Below are 18,317 nucleotides of genomic sequence, written 5' to 3' on the forward strand. Positions count from 1 at the left end.
GACCTTATTATAAAACCAACCTTACCTTATTTGGAAGCTAGATGCATTCTAAAATTCTATATTATAAAAAAATATAATATAACAATATATGGTTTGCGCTCTGTAAAACATTAAAAAAGAGAAAAAATAAACATTTTTAAATTCAATACTCGGTGAGACATTCATTCATCAGACAGCTTTTAAAGATTTATTTATTATAAAAAAAAGAACACAATATTCCTAACCTAAAAGTACATGTTATTATCCGCAACATGCTTCCTCAGATTACAGAAATAAAGTTATCAGCAACATGCTTCGTCAAAAAGTTAAGGTCATAAAATGTTGAAGTAAGTCTTTCAGAAATGTATTGCTCCACTATTTTATATCCTAAGAAAGAGAATGCTATCGTCTTAATATTTATACCACGAAACAACTTCAGCATTTCGGTTCTAAGGATTAGATATGTATCATCCAGTCCCGACATTGAAGGTATTGAAATAATAGAAGCTCTTCAGAGTGGGCTCCACGATTAATTAATGTCCGAATATAATTTAGAAATAGTTATAACAGAAGATTTCCTTTTCAAAATTTTTGTAATTTTTTTCACAGGTGTCAAGTTTTGTACAAGTGAGTTTTTATCTACGGAGTACAAGCATTTAAATAAATTATTAAGTCGACCCAGGAATTCTTGTGTAATACGTTCATTAACGACCATCACTTCATTTTTATTCATTTAGAAGCACTAGAAGTAAAAATACTTAAATTAGACTTAAAAATAAATTTAAACTAATTGCAAAAATTATAATTTCCGTAATTACTGGTGGAGGTTTTGTGAATTTGCACGGGTAGGCACTACCACCCTGCCTATTTCTTCTTAATGGGTTTCAGTTTGAAGGGTAGGTACATGTACAGTAAAAACTGAAACCTTAAAACTCGTATCTCAGGGTGGGTGGCGGCATTTACGTTGATGTCTATGGGCTCTGGTCACCATTTAACATTAGGTGAGCCGTGAGCTTGTCCACCCATCTAACCAATAAAATAAAAACTTTCAACATGAGGCGACTGATATTCCAAACAGAAACCACGGAAAAAACATTTCTTTTGTATACGCCTACTAGAGCATACGGCATGTTATACCAGCTGGTTGGTGGTTAGTGTTGTTCGTGTACATCAGAAATGCTAGCGACACAGCCAAGTCGCTGTCTACCGTTAAGTACTCTCTAAGTTTAAAGAAGGACATGTCACAGCGCCCGGGACACCCTGGAATGCAGTTCATCCTAGAGCCGCATGGTACGTGACAAAATAGATCTCTAGAAACGCACTATGGATGAACGTAGGAGTGGTAAGTGCTAATGTAAAAAGTAGATGGAGGGATCACGTAGAACAAAACTACAGAGCGCTCACCAAAGAACAGTACAAAACACAGAGAGTGACAGAGAACTGAATTCCCTCCGTAGACCACGAGGTTCCAAACGATTACTGTACGTTATGTTTGCAAATTTGATATCAAATACATATTGTTACGCGCTGGGGTTCGGGATAAATAAAATTTCACCAAAGTACAACTAAAAACTGTATTCAACACTTAAGCACTTCACAAACACTTTAAAGCACTCAACAAACACTTTAAAACTCTCAATTCGCTTGTTCCGCTTTGTTTCAGGTGATCCGTTCGCTGTTTCGCTTCGAGTAGTTCCGATTACTGACTGACTGGGCGCCATCCCTACAACGCTTCTATAGCCGATACCTCATCCCTAGAATTATCGAGATTATTCCACACCTCTCTAGTCGTAGTTTCCGGTATCTGTCAATAGATGGCGTTGTAATTCTCGAGCATTCTGGATCCTTCGATATTCGTTCGACTATTCGGCGATAGATGGCGTTACTCTTACCGGCGTAACAATATCAAAGTAATAGGTTGGGGAAAAAGTTTCTTCGCATTTTTTAAGAAAATTCGCAACATTTTTTAATATAGTTTATTTACATTTAACTAAAGTATGTAGGTACCATTTTGTCGATAACTTTTTGCCATCTTAAAGGTAGCGACATGATCCCATTGCTACAGAAATTTTGGGGCTTCTGATCAAAATACCGCGACAATTGGTTTTGGCAGTCTTCTCGTGATGTTAACCTGACACTGCCTAAAGAATTCTGAAGAGACCGAAGCAGGTGGAAATCTGAAGGTGCAAGGTCAGGACTATACGGCGGATGCATTAACACCTCCCAACCAAGCACTCTTAATTTTTGTTGAGTGGCTAAAGATGTGTGAGAGCGTTATCATGATGAAAAACCACACCCCTTCTGTTGATTAATTCCGGCCGCTTTCTCTCAACTTCTTGCTTTAATCTCATCAGTTATTCGCAGTAGAGTTCAGAATCAATGGTCCTGCCTGGTGGTAACAGCTCATAATGAATAATGCCCTTCCCACCACACACACAGCATCACCTTGTTGCGAGTTAACCCGGGTTTCGCCAGTTTGTGAAGCCTGACCGGTCTTTGACCACGACCCTTTTTCGCACGTTTTTGTCGTACGTGATCCACTTTTCATCACCAGCTATCAGCTTCTTCAAAAATGGTTCGATTTCAATACGTCGTAATAAAGAATCACAAATGAGTACACGGTTCATTAGGTTTCTTTCAATGAGCTCGCGAGGTATCCAAATATCGAGCTTTTTTGTGTGCCCAGTTTTTTTTCTAATACGCCAAAACTGTTTTGTGGTCAATTCCCAGTTCTTCAGCTACATCGTAACTACTGATATGCCGATCTTGCTCCACCTTTTCCAAAACGGCATCCATTTTACGTAATAGGGCGAACAGAGCGACGTGCATCAAATCATGCATTGACATCAAATTTTCCGAATTGAAAACGCTTAAACCAAATTTAGGATACTCTCATAGACACTGCACTAGGTCCATAAACATCGCAAATTTTTTTCGACGCTTGCGTTGTATTTTTACGTTTTTTGTAGTAAAGTTTTAAAATGTATCGAATTTCTTAGATTCATCTTGACAGTACCATGACATGGGGTAAATAGGGATTCTGGGGTAAATTGGGACAAACCTGCGGAAGATTCTCAAAGTACTTGTAGCACGGAATCTACCTAATTTTCTTTAAGGTAATATTTATCAATGTATAGAAGAAAAACCAAGCTAACTATGGAAGTACTAAACATGAGTTTAGTTGGTCCCAAAAATTCGTCAAATTAAATTTAAAATAGTGGTTGAAAAGTGCGTTTTAAAACAGCTTAAAGAACTTTTAAAAAAAGTAATATTATCGTTGTTTTTTCAATAAGATCACAGTTTATATAAGTTTTTAATACACCTGGAAATACCACAACAAACGGTAAGTTGCAATATTCTTATTTTAAATACAATATTTCGACAAAATAAAAAATGTATATTTTTTCCTTTCTTTTTGGGGAAAATTGGGACGTATGTAGGATAATTTGGAACGAGACTGGAAAAATTAGGGACGAGAAAACACAAAATTGGAACGCCAAAAGACAAAATAGGGATGGCTTGTTAGGGTTGTCACTGATATCTTATAATAGATTTTTTAGCCTATACTATCACTTAATTGCGTGATGTAAAGAAGGTTAATGTGTTTATCAGTTAGTTTATGTAAGTATTATAGGTAAAAGAAAAGTATATATATAATTACTTTTTTTCGCGACATTTACCTTGTAATATCTTCCCGGTCGTATGTTCTTTATAGCAATAAAAAAAATTAAAAGTTAAAAGAACTCGAACGAATCAAAACTTTTGTTATTTCAGAATCTATTCACGCGTCGAATCATGATTTTGTTAACATTCACAACGAACACACACAAATAAAAACAGGCCTCAGATTTTAAATGTAACATTAATTAAAAATCCGAGATATCCAATTATGAGTGAGTGAATTAATTGAATTTAGTTATTTAGCTTAGAAATAATTTCTTTTATTTTTGTTATTATTGGCAGTAATCAGATAAAGCTGTTTTTTTATCTTTTACTTATTCTTTACTTTTTCACTTATTATTATTTATCTTACTCTTGCTCAAAGATCATTTTGAAAATGTTGATTAAATAAAATTGTATTAATGCATTTCCAGTCCTTTTGTTTTCTATTTTTTATTCTATTTTATGATTTTGTTTCAGAGTTGTGATTTTTAAGGAAATTAAATAATTTTTTTTTTTTAATTTAACATGCACATACTTTTTTTGATCATTGTATTGTTGATTATCATTTACGTCACATCGCTTCGGAATAGAAACCAGCTTAATTTACACTATGTTGTGTATTGTGCTTAAATTATGGATTGTATTCATCATTTCGGTCCATATAAATAATTATATGGCACCTACCTATATATCGCAGTACTGCGAGTTGACAACCCTTACAAATATCCCAATTTAACCCTTAACCGTGTCAATTTACCCCGGACGCTGGGTAAATTGGGACGGCCATTATTTTACCGATTATTTCTTTAAAATGAATAATTAAAATAATGTAACGGTTTTTATCACCTAGGTACGTTCAAGACTCAACTTATTTCTTTGGTTGAGCAGTGACTATTTAATTGGAACTATTTTAAAATTCAATCTGAAGGTCGATTTTGTCCCTATTTACCCCATTGTACGGTACGAAAAATAAATAAAAATCACACATTTTCCTAATTTGAATTTGGAATTATCTTCCTTAAAATTTTAACTTTTAATGATACCAAAACCAGCCAGATACAAAAAGCATAGTCAAAGAGATTTTATTACAAGTCATACATACTATAATGCGAAAATACTTTTTCCCCAACCTATTAATTATCCAATACTGTGTTGAAACAGGAAAATACATCAAGTAATTCAAAACATTTTATACCTACCTACTGATAATATCTTATTACGACAACGTAAGACGCGAAGGCTTAGCCGGTTTTTAAGTGCGTTTTTCCTGCACGGGGTTTACCTAAGTGCAGTACTGTGTAAAGTTATGAAATCTGAACTGTACACACACGGTCTAAACTTATTAAACAGGATACTTGGTTGTTGAAACGATATGATAGACTTCAATGATTATTACCTAAAATTAAAGTAAATTCGACTTCACATAAATTATAAGGCATGCTGGTATGTATAATGCATGTGGTATTACGACGAAGTATACGAGAAGAAGTGAATTTATTTCGAAATGCTCTTTACATTATCAAAAGGTGCCTCCTCTAATCATATTTTATTATGATATGAGGCCCAAATCTGAATTGCATTGTATAATGTATTATATATCTAAGTACTTCGTGGCACAGATAGCCAGGTTTCGTTAGCATTAAATATAGCATGTACCCTTTTTTTAAGCCGTGCTTGCAATAGAATTTAGAAGTCGTGTAACAAATAGGATTCTTGTGCGATAAAAGTAGCCAGTCGCCATGTTTCTGATAATATCAGTTATTGAGTCAATAGACAATTCGTTCTCACACCCCAAGGTGAATGCTAGCAATCATGTTGTGACATTGTTGTGATGACTATTGTCTCCGATAATCAGTCAGTTATAATATATACAGTAGATTGAGGGAATAGAGACTAGAGTTAGAATAGGGACAAATCTGGGATGTCCAATAGTTTTGTTGAATTATTAGATTTAACTTTGTTGAACTGAAAATTACTTTTATAGTATATTTGAAGGTTTGTAACTCATTAAATATATTAAATAGTTATTAACCTAAAGTTAGGTACTTGCCTAACAATTAAATAATGCCAGCCCTATCGAAAAACTCTATTGTCCCCATACGTAACTTGATTCACCCCAAAGCCAAGGTGAATAGGGTCAAGCTAGGTTTTTCAGTTTTTGTGTTTATTTTGTAAAGAACTACGTATAACAACACATCGTATATAACATTTAAGCCTCCGGAACCATTTTTATCTCAATTTTAATGGTATTACTCTAAGAAAAACCATTGAAAATTTGTGTTGGATTTGGAAAGGGTCCCGATTACCCCAAATCTCCGGTAGCAATAGAAAAACCTACACTATTATCTAACCAGGCTTAAATATGGCGATTGTGGTGAAAAATATTTATGGTAAGTATAGGTACATGCATTCGCAAGAATTGTTTTTTTTCTTTATCAGTAGACATGCATTTGTAACTGCGGGAGCTCAAGCTACAGTTAGCTAAGTATCAGAAGAAACGTAAAGTTCAAGATTCAAGATCATTTTTATAAAAAGTTAAACCGTAGTCTTTCGTGACCACGAGCATTGTAAATTATTCGAAGCGTCCGAAATTATAAACGCGAGATTAGACCGTCAATGTACTTTTAATTAAACATTCACATTAACCAAAATTTACTTTTCGAATCAAGTAAACTATTTAATACTAATCGCTTATGTGTGTGTACATGGAAAGTAAGTCAAATGCCTTGTGAGTTGTTATAGCAATAATTAGTAGACTAAGAATGGATATATTTTTAATGTCAGGTGCAGCACACAATACGATCCTAACATTGTCATATTCATGCTATGTTACAGCTGATCTTCACTTCTAGGTATGAGCGGAAAAAAATTTAAAACATGAAAGTATCTAGCCTAGACAATATACTCTGGGGTCGGCTATGGAGGGTAGAGGTAAGGAGAACCGTCTCATATGGGAGAAGCTTGAAAAAGTGTCCCACTTTCACCACTAAATAACGTTAAAAAATCCTCCAGAATGGCGCTAGCATAGGCACAGGGTATGATATGAATTGAGGTGACTGAAGTTAGCCCCTCAAAAAAATTTTTTTTTCATGTTTTCTACTTATTTTCTATTAATTCGTTTGTTCATCATTTGTTCATGATTGTTCACTGTTAATAATTGTTTGTTCTGCATTTATTTATTTAAAAATATACCTACAAGTTAGCCCCCTTCTTGCAATTTTTTATATTTTTTCATCTTTAATGACTCGTAAATATTCATTTTCGATTGTTCTTATATAAAGCACGTTTGTTCTCTTTCGAAATTACTCATTTTTTGTTTAATGAACTATTTGTATTAGTTGAATAAATGTATGCAAAGTATGTGTACTGCGCATGCGTCAACTATAATGCCTAAACTTTCTACGCGGTTTTAATCGTCAAAAAAAAAACAATTATAAATCCTGAACGATCAATTAATTGGTATACAGTTTAATTAAAAAAATAAAAAAATTAATAAATGAAATAATGTGCAAACCGTTTGGTTTACCATCCACATTTGATTGTCGGGCAGATAGAAAACGAAAATTCACTCAAAGTGAACCTCGGCCTGCATTTGTGAAACGGCAAAGACTCACTAATACTCACTATTATAAAGAAGATTGAAGAGAGGACTAAAAATGAGATGTATCATATACCTTTGCCATCTTGTAGTCAAGGTAGGTGTAACTGTCAATAATTAGTTACACTCACAGATCTCATAATCAAATAACAATATCAGAAAAAAGGAGAATAGTTTGTTAGTTAGTGGAATTAGCCAGAATGGGCAAGTGGACCTCAGTTCCTATTACATAAGGTTCTAGGAAGTTTGCGATAATGAAAATTTATCACAGTGTAATATTACTTACTTACTTTAACAGTGAAGGAAAACATTGTGATGAAACCTGGACACCTAAATGTTATTAGGATTTTCTTAGGTGTGTAATCCACCAACCAGCACTAGGCCAGCGTGGTGGACTAAGGCCTAAAAACCCTCTCAATGATAGTGGAGGCCAGTGTCCAGCAAGGGGAGATTTATATGGGCTGATGATGATGACTAGGAAGCTACATACTACTACTATTACTACAGTACACATATAATCCTATATATTTACAAACTATAAGTTTGTTGGGTACCTAGAAATTGATAACATTATTTCATATTTCCAGATGTCCAGCCACTTGAAAATAGGTGTAGTAATGACAAAGCTATCCAAGTAGCTCCAGCGCAGGAACACAAAGGCAAGGCAAGTGTGTATTGCCACATCACCCCTTAATATATCTGAAGCAAGTACAAGTAAACAATCAGAACCAACAAAAAGAAAACTGTTGTACCTGAGGACAAATTTGACAGTGATCAGTCAAATGCAGAAGGATCAGCTGTTGAGAGTTATCTCTCTATATCTCCACTCCATCAAAGACTTGTGCACTTCATTTATTGAAATTAATATTAATGAATATTAATTTAAATTATCGTGCGAATTTTGTGGTCAAAACATTTAAGTGTATTTTATAAATAAATATTCATTCTCAGTATTAATGTTGTTTTAATCTTCGATTGAAAAATTGGTTCTTAATGAATTTAGTTGGAGCTAAATGCTGCTTGGAGCTTAATATTTTCGAATAACATAAACACAGGTGAATGAAGTTAGCCCCTCAAAAAAATTTTTTTTTCATATTTTCTACTTATTTTCTATTAATTCGTTTGTTCATCATTTGTTCATGATTGTTCACTGTTAATAATTGTTTGTTCTGCATTTATTTATTTAAAAATAAAATTTAAAAATATACCTACAAGTTAGCCCCCTTCTTGCAATTTTTAATATTTTTTCATCTTTAATGACTCGTAAATATTCATTTTCGATTGTTCTTATATAAAACACGTTTGTTCTCTTTCGAAATTACTCATTTTTTGTTTAATTAACTATTTGTATTAGTTGAATAAATGTATTATGTATGCAAAATATGTGTACTGCGCATGCGTCAATTATAATGCCTAAACTTTCTACGCGGTTTTATTCGTGGAAAAAAAAACAAATATAAATCCTGAAGGAGCAATTAATTGGTATACAGTTAAAAAAATTAAAAAATAAATAAATGAAATAATGTGCATTGGCGTAAAGTTAGATCAAATACATTTTTTCCATCCTCCTACCTATCGTTCTGAAGGTATAAAAAAGATAGGTTATGAGTTCACATAGGTAATATAAACAAATAAGTAAATATGTTCATTATTTATCTTTCAAAATTTATTTATTTACTGAATTATTTAAGAATGATAGGCATATAAATTATCCTGTTTAATTATCCTAACCAAAAAATATGTTTATGCTTAAAGTCACGTGTTTATGAGGTGAATGAAGTTAGCCCCTCAAAAAATTTTATTTTCCTATTTTATACTTATTTTCTATTAATTCGTTTGTTCATCATTTGTTCATGATTGTTCACTGTTAATAATTGTTTGTTCTGCATTTATTTATTTAAAAAAAATATTTAAAAATATACCTACAAGTTAGCCCCTCTAATGCAATTTTTAATATTTTTTCATCCTTAATGACTCGTAAATATTCATTTTCGATTGTTCTTATATAAAACACGTTTGTTCTCTTTCGAAATTACTCGTTTTTTGTTTAATTTACTATTTTTATTATTTGAATAAATGTATGCAAAATATGTGTACTGCGCATGCGTCAACTATAATGCCTAAACTTTCTACGCGGTTTTAATCGTGAAAAAAAAACAAATATAAATCCTGTAGGAGCATTTAATTGGTATACTGTTTAATTAAAAAAATTAAAAAATAAATAAATGAAATAATGTGCATTGGCGTTAAGTTAGACCAAATACATTTTTTCCATCCTCCTACTTATCGTTATGAACAAATAAGTAAATATATTCATTATTTATCTTTCAAGAGATAATATAGGTATACATTATAATAACTTTTTTACACAGTCGAAATTATATTCCTAACATTAGTAAAATAACATTTTAATACGATAGGTAAGAGGATGGAAAAAATGTATTTGGTCTAACTTAACGCCAATGCACATTATTTCATTTATTAATTTTTTTATTTTTTTAATTAAACTGTATACCAATTAATTGCTCCTTCAGGATTTATATTTGTTTTTTTTTTCACGATTAAAACCGCGTATAAAGTTTAGGCATTATAGTTGACGCATGCGCAGTACACATATTTTGTATACATTTATTCAACTAATAAAAATAGTAAATTAAACAAAAAACGAGTAATTTCGAAAGAGAACAAACGTGTTTTGTATAAGAACAATCGAAAATGAATATTTACGAGTCATTAAGGATGAAAAAATATTAAAAATTGCATTAGAGGGGCTAACTTGTAGGTATATTTTTAAATATTTTTTTTAAATAAATAAATGCAGAACAAACAATTATTAACAGTGAACAATCATGAACAAATGATGAACAAACGAATTAATAGAAAATAAGTATAAAATAGGAAAAAAAAATTTTTTTGAGGGGCTAACTTCATTCACCTCCTAGGCTCGGCTATTAGTAAATACAGATTGCTGGAAAATATCAAATATGCAACTACTTCCATAGGTAAGTTAATTTGTTTGAAATTTAATAAATTGGGGTGAAATTAAATGAAATGGAATGAAACGAGATATGATGAAATGAATTTACTGAGACTTCATTGGAGTTCTTGGTAGAATTCGAGAAATATTACATGTTGAAACTTGAAGGATCGTTAAATTAGCTGTGCGTCTCGATTAACTGTAATAAAACTCGTCGTGGCCCAGTATGGCGCATTAGTGCGTTCGTACTTAATGATGCAATATCGCTAAATACATTTCTGTTCAAGCATGTCAGTCAATGTCTCGTTTTTGTCCTTTCTTATTTCAATGTAATATTATCCTGAATGGACAGTTTATTATGACTGTTCAGTCAAGAATCAAAGCAGTATGTCGACTAAAATGTCAAGCAGAAAAAAAAGTTTGAAAATTGAAAGTATAGGACATTTCATATCTTTAGGGTATCGAAATGCCACTCGGACCATCACCCTACCCAAAAATGATGCAAAGCAATCATGAGTTCCTGTTTCACGTGTGTAACAGCTTCAAAATTATTTTAAGCGACAACACTTAAGTTGTAATATGTGCAACATGTAGATTAGCTTGGATAAAATTTCTGCTTCTATGAGCTATGCATGAACGCACCCATTACGTAATGGAAAAATGGAACTGATAAATTTTAAATAACATATTTAAATTACAACATATTTATAAGCTTGAGGGTAGACATTATCTTGCTGAACACCAAGTAAAACGAAGTCACTTTTTGATTCCTGATTTAATCAACAATATGTTATCTTAACAATTCACTTTAACACTTGTCCAACTTTAACCAGTACGTACAACAGCCATTGAATCACACAATGTAACAAGGATATAGTAAGTGCACCAGGCAAACGCAGTCCAACGAATGTTCCTTGCATTTTTTTTTTTTTTTTTTTCCTACCTAAGCTGAGAGCCTTGAGAGGCTATGTCAGCGTAACCCTAACTTTAGTAGGTGAGCTCACGGGGCTCAAACCTGACGATGTTGCTAACACGAACCCTAGCAAGAGTCGTGCTTCGCAGAATCTACCACCGGATCGGAAACGCGACCCACTGAGAAGATCCGGCGAGAAACTCAGTGGGCTGTGTCTGAGAGTTAATTTACTCGTCGAGCCCTTCGTCGCAAGCGACGGGTTCGACGAGAACGGTGACCGGTGCTTGAATTACCTAAAAGCACCGTTAGTGGATCGGGCGGATCCGAGATGACGTGTTTTGGGCGACGTCGACTGCTTTCCATTCTGTCCGCAGGATCGGGAATGTAGTTACCGGCGGCCACGATGAGAGGGTTCTCGTGTCGTGCCGCTTTATCGAAGTGGCGCATGGACGCCGACTGCAGATACTTACTGATGGACTCTAAGTCCAGGTCGTCATGGAGGTCGACGTTCCTGACGAACCACGGGGCTCCGACGGCTATCCTGCAAAAACGGGATTGAATAATTTGGAATGACTTTAAGTGAGTGCGGGCCGCGTGAGCGAACACTACACTTGCATAGGTCATGACGGGGCGTATGCAAGTTTTGTAGAGTGTCACCTTATTTCTAAGGGACATTTTACTTCGCCTACATATCATCGGGTAGAGACGTCCTAGAATGAAGGCGGCACGATCGCGTACCGTCTTGATGTGGGGGCGGAATGTCATCCTACTGTCGAGGGTGACGCCTAAGTACTTGACCTTCGGGGCCCACGGTATGGGCTGGTCGAACATCGTGATTGGGCGAACGGCGGGGGCGGGGTTATTGACGCGCCTAGTCGGGAGGGGGATGCTCAGCGTGGTGTTCGGAGGGCGACCCCTTTTGAAGAGCACCGCTGTGCTTTTCGTGGGGTTAATGTCGATGCGCCACTTCCGGAACCACTGTCCCATGGTGGTAGCTGCGGTCTGAAGTCGTCGATGAAGCAACGCCTTCTTCCTACACGAGTAGTAGATGGCGGTGTCATCGGCGAAGAGCGCCAGATGGGTCTCCGGAGACCGGGGTATATCGTTGATATACAAACTGAATAGTAACGGGGAGAGGGCGGAGCCTTGCGGGACTCCGGCTGTGACGTGGTTCCTTGCAAGGCACGTACCGCCATTTTATACTGGCCGGCGCAGCTGGCTTATTTATGAGTCACTTCTGTTGCACCTGTTGTTTACGAGTGGAACGACACGGCCGGCGCACCTGGCTTGTGTGAGTCACTCCTATTGCACGTGCTATATAACAGAAATATCGTTAACGCCGTTATATTTATATTTACAAATTGCATATGGATCAAAATATTTTGTTTTTGTGATTAAATCATTCGAATTGGCGTTCCTCTAGTTAAAAGTGCTCATTTTCAGATAAGCGTTTTTTTTCGTACCCGATCCTGTGGACTGAGTGGTAAACAGTTGACATCACCCTAAATACGTCATTACGGATCCTGCCGATCCATTAACGGTGCTTTTAGGTAACTCAAGCACCGCCCCCTGATCACGTAAAAATTTGCGACAGCCACAATTTTGCAGATGTTGTGCAGACGCGTCGCGACCGATCGCAAAACGTCAAATTATTTCGTATCACGTACCGCGATTGTTCGCTTACCGCTTACTGCAGTTTTCTGTCATACAACTAGCGCCAGTCGCAATCGGGTAGCAATAATTGGCACTAAAAAGCCACATTACTTTTTTTTTTGCTGAACAAACCGGCAAATGAATTTATAAAAGCGCGTTACATATAAACATTTCAAAATGTTTAAGTGGAATTCACGTTTGAAACGCCAAGTGAGAGCTGCTAATTCTGTTCTTTTCGATGAAGCGTTACTAAAAATAAGTGATCTAATAATAATTTTTGCTTTATTTTGAATAATAGCTATAAAAATGTAATTGTGTCGTGTCAAACACTGATAACATTTTTTTTTGTAATCGTTTGATAATTTGTAATCAGATAGTTGTTTACGTTACGAACCTATTTTAAAAAAGAATGGATCAAAATTATAGCCTAATTTATTAATTTCATTATCAATTAAGTAAGTACATAAGCTCACAACCCATCTAGTGTTAAGTGGTATAGACCTCACAACGTGAATGCCCACCTTTAGAAACGAGGTCTGAGTTTCAACTGTATACCAAAACGGCTGCCCCATTCTTCAAATTGCAACGCATTACTGCTTCGCGGTAGAAATGGGCGGAATGGTGGTCTTGCGGGTTAATCAAACGCTCTACCACCAACGATTTCTTAAAGAATATTTGCTAATTTGATTTTAAATAAAAGATGAATGAATCCTTAATCATGGAAGTCTTCCATGTATTTATGTCAAATACGTGTTTCATTGGATTTATTGATATCTGCCTGCGGGATTCTAACACTGGTTCAGTCGCATCTTTATTAGAAAGTCGACCGTCTCTACTACACCGCTTAGGCCACGACGATTTCAAATTAAATAGTAAATTCTAGAATAAATGATTTAGTTTTATGGTTTTATCAATAATAACGCGTACAACAGATCCATCTCAGGCCGACATGAGGCCGACAACGCTAGAACAACCAGTCGATGATATTCTAGGCGAGATGCTGCTATTCTTTATCAAGTAATAGATAGTGGATTTGTTTGACTTGGCTAGAGTAGGCTTTGATTTGAATACCAGAAATATAGTGCACTCTTTCACAGCTTGAAGGGAAATAAAATCTGTGCAGACTATTCAAAATAATGTTCACCCAGGTCATGGGCAGTATGACGTGAATAGGAAACTGCATGTCAGACATTAACTTAATGTTCTATATTATTTTTAAACAAATGAATCTAATATTTTAAGACAATAAATAAATATTTATTTTTATAATCAGCCCAGTTTTTCGTCGACGAAGCCATCTTAAGAGAAGCTTCATTGCAAATATCAGGCCGATATTTAGTAAGTTATTTTTATTCATTAACCAGGTACTCTTTGCACTCACTCACGGCAGTAAGAATGTTATCAATCATTATATTATCTAGACTACAGCGGACAACAACGAAGAGTAGACACATCGTGAGCTGTAGTTGTAGAAAGAGGAGAAAATGGAAACTAAGGCGAACCACTGGCTCATGCAGCTTTCATTTCAGCAGAGGCTGCTCGTACGCAGGCAGAGTCCGCGCATCTTCCAGCTGAGATATATAAAAAAATTCAAGGAATTGACCAATATCGGCAAAAACCTTGTTTAAAATAATAAGTTCAATTTTGTTTTAATTTTAGCCGAGTCCATAATAGTTTATATTACCATAAAAACGAAATAGCGCTTGTTACAATAGTCAAGCAAATCCAAATATATACGTTTTACTTTAGGCTGGTACTACAGTAAAATTTATGACACTAATGAGTATATTTTACGCTAATAAAACTACTCTCAACTTAACATTTCAAAATAACTATTTATTTCTTTATTGCTAAGATGGGTGGACGAGCTTACAGCCCACCTGGTGTTAAGTGGTTACTGGAGCCCATAGCCATCTACAACGTAAATGCGCCACCCACCTTGAGATATAAGTTCTAAGGTCTCAGTATAGTTACAACGGCTGCTCTACCCTTCAAAACGAAACGCATTACTGCTTCACGGTAGAAATAGGCGGAGTGGTGGTCCCTACTCGTGCGGACTCACAAGTGGTCCTACCACCAGTAGAATACCAGTATTTAGCTTCATTGTATATTTTGTATTCACAGTATTTGGCATGTTCTGCTTCTAGTCTATAGGGTTATAGAGCTATCACCTTGCTATCATCCTACTTATCTCGGCCCCAAGTTCAGTTATGTTTCTTTGAAGTTATCGGCAGTCGATATTATATTTCAATTGTGGCTTCAATTTCATGCGGCAAGAAGTTGGACATGTATTACAAACAAACTACGATTTCCTAATTTAAGAATTATTATTCAAATAAAACAAAATTACACAAAAAAAAATATTATCAAACTTATCTAACGGCCGTCTGGTGTAGTGGTAAGTGACATGGTCGCTACACAAGGGGGTCGCGGGTTCGAATCCCGCCAAGGGAAGATATTTGTATGATAAATATAAATGTATTTTCCAGGGTTATGGATGTATATTAAATATATGTATGTGTATAATAAAAATCCTACATTTATTTCCGTTATCTGGTATCTGTAACACAAGTTCTTTACGAACTTATCACAGGACCAGTTAACGTGGCGTGATTGTTAGTAAATATTTATATTTATATTATTATTATCACAATGAACAAAAATCAGTGGTGGTTGATCCACATTTTGTCTAAATTATGAATTATGTTTTTCATTTTGTAAGTAATATTCATGTAAGTATCCAACAAAATCTAGAAGAATTATGAATTACTAGTCGATTTGTTATTCATTCTATTCTATTATTTAAAACAGCAGTATATACAATAATATATATAACAATACATCATACAAACGGGGTTAATATAAAGATAAAATGATACAGAACAAATTGAGCACGACAGATTAAAACATTGTCTTAATAAAACAACCTCACAATTTTGCTTTCAAATAGTTATGAATCCATCCTTTACTATAAACACAAAAATGTTAAGGAAATATGTATATTTCCACTAAGCACAATTAAAAAATTATAGGGAGAAATAATTAGGCTATTCTTGCCCTCTCAGTTCACATAATTAAGAACAGCAGTTTTAAAAATCTACATAAAATTACTAGAATACAGAGGTTGGACTAAATTTAATGTCTGTTCTCCACAATCCAATTGAACCACCCTTGAATGTTGACATGGTGCTAAGTGCTGTGTTTCCTCTTCTCTCCCAAAAAATACAATGTTATGAATTTGATAAGAAACATCAATTTCAGCATCTTCATCAGAGTTGGGGCACTGGAAACCCATGTGTGTTTGCCATGTTACGCAATACAAGCTAACAATTATGGTATTGGCCATCATATGATGATCATAATGCAGTACTCTATGTACCAACAAGCATCTCCAACTGGCTTTCAATACTCACAATGGTCAACAGTGTTCCTGGTATGACAATAAACATTACTATAGTACTATATATTAATGGCCTTCCCAGTTTTAAATATACTTTTAGATTGAGTATTATTCTGTAGTCAGGTTACTGAGACAGAGCTCATGATGTTTTACTTGCCTAAAAACCAAACTTTTTCACTATTATGGTGCAGGTCCTGCATAGGCATATTCAGTTGTGTTAAGCCAGACAAATGTATCATGAAATGTTGCATCAATACTTAAAATGTTAAGATCACTATCACAGATCTGAAAAATGTAATTCTTTAGATAAGTACTATCAAATGTATGTTATTGTGAATGATAGGCTTCAGCAAAATACTTACTATTTGCACATTCTTGAAATGATAATGCTTGCGGTTCTAAAACCTTTCTTCATATACAGAAGATCTGATAAGTGCAAATGAGTGCCATCTATACACCCCGAAACCCCGGAAAGCCAAATTTATTGTAAAACCTATAATGAAAAGAAATTTATTTACTATTATATTATGTTTTCAATCACAAAATTATTATTGTTCAAATATCTATGTACTATAAAAATAAGACAAATTTTGAATTAAAAAAAAATTATGTAGGAAAGATTAATGGTGGCCTGAAGGCCTATCCAGTTTCACCAGGACTTGACATTTCTTAGAACTCTGTTTAAAATATAGCTATATATAGCAAAATATAGCTATAGTTATAAAGCTTCAAGAATATAACTGATCTATATGATTGACTCGTGGAAATTGTAAAATCAGTGGAACTCTTGTGCTCTATACTATAAGATAATTATTGAACTTACCCATTTATAATAACTTGTGACCCATTGTACTGTTTGCAGAAACTTTAAATGTTTCAATAAAACTGGAAGATTGTTTAATGGCATAGCCACTTCCCTAATGGCATTGGATTTACTACAGTTTAACTCAAAATGCAAAAAGCTCATTCCCACAGGTTTCTGGTATGCAATTTTGCAATGCTGTTAACACCTGTATAAACAAGTTATTTAAAACATTTAGTTAAGAATAAATCTGAAATCAAAAAAACAATGCTACTTTTGAAGACAAGATTTTGTGAATCTTTTATTTTCTTCATTATTTACACATTAAAATGTTAAATTGAATATATATAAGTACCTTGCATTTTACTTTCTATTCTTGTTCGTCTTGATGATCTAGGTTATTAACGGCTTTAATTCAGAGCACAATTGTAAATATTGATGTTTCGAAATTCTGTAATGTGTTCTGAACAAACTTTCCGATAGATAAAGGGGTCAAGCTTGATCCCGAAGACAGCGTCGCAAACGCACTGATTTGTATGTATCCGACCTAATTTCCTTAGACTCCAAAGCCCCATTTATTATTTGAGCTCTGTCCATAGTACATACCTAGAAGAAATATTAATTTGTAAAAAATAAACTATATAACCTCAACATTATTAATGTACTTAAATTGCCCAGCGTGGTATTTAATGTTAATACTATGGAAAACACAAACACAAATAAAGATCTAAACCAATTACACTTACCTAAATCAAGTTAATTAATTTAATTTCACAGATTTTACACTTGCAGATAGTTAGCAACAATTCAGCACCAGATACAAAGGGTGTCGCAAATTTGACAAACGAAATTGCTAAATATCTGCTGTTGTGTGGCAGACAAAAGCATCCGTAATACCGACTATATGCCAGTTGTTGTTAGTTGTATGGAAAATAATGCACTAAAGTTTCACAAATCGCTCTGCAGAGGCAGCACTAGTGATGGTTCGCGATCTGCTTTTTTGTTGTAAGTCCGTAATACGAAATGGACAGTTGACAGCAATATTTGCACAATATTTGTCTTCTGCTAATTGTCTGCGAAATACGTGATACAGCTGCGGGTCGAAAACGCGACCTACTGAGAAGATCCGGCGAGAAACTCAGTGGGTTAATTTACTCGTCGAACCCTTCGTCGGAAGAGACGGGTTCGGCGAGGATGGAGATTCTGCGAAGCACTGCTCTTGCTAGGGCCAGTGTTAGCAACACTTCTAGTTTGAGCCCTGTGTGCTCACCTACACGTTATTAAGGCGAAGCTGAAATAGCTAGGCTATCAGCATAGGTGTAGGAAAAAAAA

General features: G+C 34.7%; 2 long non-coding RNA genes across 3 annotated transcripts; one reads left to right on the forward strand and one right to left on the reverse strand.

Annotated features, from left to right (window-relative positions):
- Positions 1–7,191: 7,191 nt before the first annotated feature.
- Positions 7,192–8,193, forward strand: LOC114250574 (uncharacterized). The gene is made up of 2 exons (XR_016325184.1): positions 7,192–7,337; positions 7,828–8,193. It is a non-coding gene; the product is annotated as an uncharacterized LOC114250574 (long non-coding RNA).
- A 6,898-nt stretch (positions 8,194–15,091) lies between these two features.
- Positions 15,092–18,081, reverse strand: LOC114252535 (uncharacterized). 2 transcript variants are annotated; one of them, XR_016325182.1, is made up of 5 exons: positions 17,732–18,081; positions 17,341–17,591; positions 17,007–17,193; positions 16,546–16,676; positions 15,092–16,468 (listed from the first exon to the last, which is right to left on the reverse strand). It is a non-coding gene; the product is annotated as an uncharacterized LOC114252535 (long non-coding RNA). The 2 variants fall into 2 exon arrangements; XR_016325181.1 differs by lacking the exon at positions 17,732–18,081 and having other exon boundaries at positions 17,341–17,721.
- Positions 18,082–18,317: the final 236 nt, after the last annotated feature.

The sequence above is a fragment of the Bombyx mandarina genome, chromosome 23 (genome assembly GCF_030267445.1).
Source record: "Bombyx mandarina strain Sakado chromosome 23, ASM3026744v2".
Lineage (NCBI taxonomy): Eukaryota > Metazoa > Arthropoda > Insecta > Lepidoptera > Bombycidae > Bombyx > Bombyx mandarina.